Genomic DNA, 3,279 nt, shown 5'->3' with positions numbered 1-3,279 from the left:
TACCGACGGCGCCCCCCGCAGGGCCCTCCCCTCCGCCAAGATGGCCCACGCTTGGCAGCGAGAGGTCCCAGGATCGATCACCGGAGAGGCTCTCTCGGACTGCGGTCGTCCATCGCCACCTACCGGCGGAAGACAAAACTGCAACGCAGCTCTAAAAGACACTAGGAATGGCGGCCCCAAAGGAGGACAGTGCCTGGGGGCGAGGCGGGGGCTGGAGCGGGCGGAGAGGAGAGGATTTGCAAAATTCTGTAAAAATTAAAAACTTTTCTACGCCTAACCAATATATAAACATCATACTCAGCAAGTTCTTGGTATGCCAGCTTAGAGCTCCAACTGCATGCGTGTTTTCGTCATGGGTGGCTGGGTTCTCTCCTGCGTGGTCATGGAGACGCACGTGTCAGTGCTTTGGGAAACGCAGGGGAGTGGGATTCAGTTTACACAATGTGCTGGGAAGCCTATTTCTAGGAATTGAGCCAACTGAGTTTCATTCCTCTACCATGACCTCGCTGAACGCAAGGTGGGTGCAAGCAAAGGTGAACGGCTGACAGACAGCCAAACATCGGTCCCTGGTCCTCACCTGGGGTCTCTCTGACTGGCTAAAGAAAGAAGCCTCTAGAGTTGTTTCCAGAAGCTACCTGATTCAATGCACAACTTGGGGTGGCAAACATTCTTTAAAAATATTAAAATCAACCTTATATGAATATATTTTAAAAGAATACTTGCCAAAGAACTATCTTGTGTGTGTTCTCAGTCATGTCCAATTGTTTGCAACTCCATGGAGCCCGCTGGGCTCCTCTGTCCATAGGATTTCCCAGGCAAGAATACTGGAGTGGGTTGCCATTTCCTTCTCCAAGGGATCTTCCTGACCCAGGGATCAAACCCATGTCTCTTTCATCTCCTGCACTGGCAGGCAGGCTCTTTATGGCTGAGCCAGCTGTTCTCAATAAGCCAGAGGACAGTATGAAGGCATAGGTGTGGGGAAGGGTTTCCCCAGTACCAGGGAACAGGTGGCATTCTGTGGGGTAGGAAATTGGGGAGGGGCCTTCCCTCCACTGAGTATTTGCCTCATGGGTGCTCGTGCCTGTCTTAGACCAGACGTCAGGAGGCTGGGGTGAGGAAGCGGGAGGGAGAGAGGGAGGGCTGAGCTCGGTGGGGACAGAGAGGAAGGCGTGAGACAGGACAAGGAGGGGTGGGGTGTGGGGGTGGGAGAGGAGGGAAGGTGTCTGCAGTCTGGCCTGGGGACATCTAAGTGAATCAGGAACCAAGGCTGGGGTAGTGATTCACGAGGCAGAAGAGGAAGAGGAGACCAGAGGGCCTCACAGGCCAGTCTGAGGGCTGGGACTCTGTCCTGAGGGTGCTGGGAAGCCAAGGAGCAGGGGTGGCTCTGGGTCGGAAAGCCCTCCATGACGGGGAGGGCCTGGATGGGGCACACTGGAGGCTGGGGAGGGGGTCTGGCTGCAGGAGAAGGGAGAAAGCAGGGAAGAACAATGGGCAGGCGGCCCAGCCCTCTGGTCTGAGGCTGGGGCTGAGGGCTGGCACCACTCACTGTGCATGTCCAACTCTGTGTGCATGCTAAGTCGCTTCAGTCGTGTCCAACTCTGTGTGACCCATGGACTGAAGCCTGCCAGGCTCCCCTGTCCATGGGATTCTCCAGGCAAGAAGACTGGAATGGGTTGCCGTGCCCTCCTCCAAGGGATCTTCCCAATCCAGGAATCGAACTCGTGTCTCTTATGTCTCCTGCATCTGCAGGTGGATTCTTTTACCTCTAGCGCCACCCAGATTCCTGGGTGACACAGACTCCCTCACCGGTCCCTGAGGCACAAGGGGAAGGAACCTGGGGTCTGGAGAACCTGGAGGGGAGTTAGGACTGGAGACGGGCTTGGGAGCCATCAGGAAGGGTTGCTCCCAACCTCCAATGTGAACGGGCAGCTGGTCTACGGAGGTGGGGGTGGGGGGTCCCACACACACGAGTGGGGAGTCAAGTGGGAACATGGGGATCCCTGCAGCACCCAAAGGTCCATCGACAGACCAGTAGGATCTACTCAGAGCCAGGCACGAGGTGCAATGAGAACCACTCAGTATCAGACATGGAAACCTCCCTGACTTTTGTTGGGTGGTGGGGTGGGGGTGGGGAGCTGGGGTAACATATTTTTGCAAAAACTGTGTATTGTGACTGTGACTGTGTACACAGACTTGTGTACACAGACTTGCTTATTTCTGGAAGGATTTTCTAAAGTCAGACGCAGGAGACTGAAAGCTCGGCTGCCCCCCATTGCAGGGAAGAGGTGCCAGGCTGGGCTGAGCAGAAGGTTCTAGGCATTGGATGCTACAGAATCCTTTGGGTTTCGTTTGATATCCCCAGATACCCTGATCAATCCAAAGAAAACAGTGACTGTGCTCTCCAGGGACAGGCAAGATTGAGAAGAGAGGTTTAACCAGGACAGATACCCAGGGAGCCAGCACCAGCTCGGATACTGACTAGAAAATGCCACAGAGTAACTCTGCGAGCTTGAGAGTGGCTGAAAAAGTCTAAGAAGAAAGTAATCAGATAAAGACCTTAGATCTCAGGTTACTAAAGAAAAAAAATAACAAAATGGTCCAGCAAATGACTGGTAGGAGATCACAGCTGCGAATTATGCGAATTAAAGGATCAAGAGCAGTTTTGTGAACACTGCCCACGAAAGCATCAGTGACAGATGCGTCACATGGAGCAGGAGGGGAGAGTGCGGGTCAGTGTCTCCTACGGCAGAGAAAGAAACGCCAGTTAGAGCAACTTGGGGACCCTCTCAGCTCTTAAAGCTACCAAAAAAATGGGTAAACCAATAACCCCCAATGCTGGCAGGCGTGCGACAAAAGTCACACTTGAAAACACAGAGGCAGTGTTTCCCAGGCCTCTTGTCACTGGCCAGAGGGGTGGGCTCTGAGCTCCTGGAGCCGGGGGGAGCTGCAGCAGGATCAGAATCCAAGGGCATCAGAAGACAGAAGGCACACGGAGGTCTCAGCATCATCAGACGAGTCACAAGAGGAACTCAGAAACATAAACACCGCTGTGGAGCAAAGGACGCGAGCAGCTCTCAAAAACACCGACTGCGCCACCACGGTCTGCAGTAGTGTGTTTCGGTCAAGTGTGAATTTTGTGAAAAAAGTAGGTGGAGGGTGGGCTGAATGAGCTCGGTGTCCCTTTTCTGGTGGCACACGGGGCACAAGGCCACTCTCTGGACATGGCAGAGGACAAAACCGCAGAAGACACTGACCTGGAGCACAACGGTGAGTGCAGGT

This window comes from Bison bison, unplaced genomic scaffold (assembly GCF_000754665.1).
Source record: "Bison bison bison isolate TAMUID 2011002044 unplaced genomic scaffold, Bison_UMD1.0 scf7180017864285, whole genome shotgun sequence".
Lineage (NCBI taxonomy): Eukaryota > Metazoa > Chordata > Mammalia > Artiodactyla > Bovidae > Bison > Bison bison.
Note: the sequence above shows the minus strand (reverse complement) of the source record.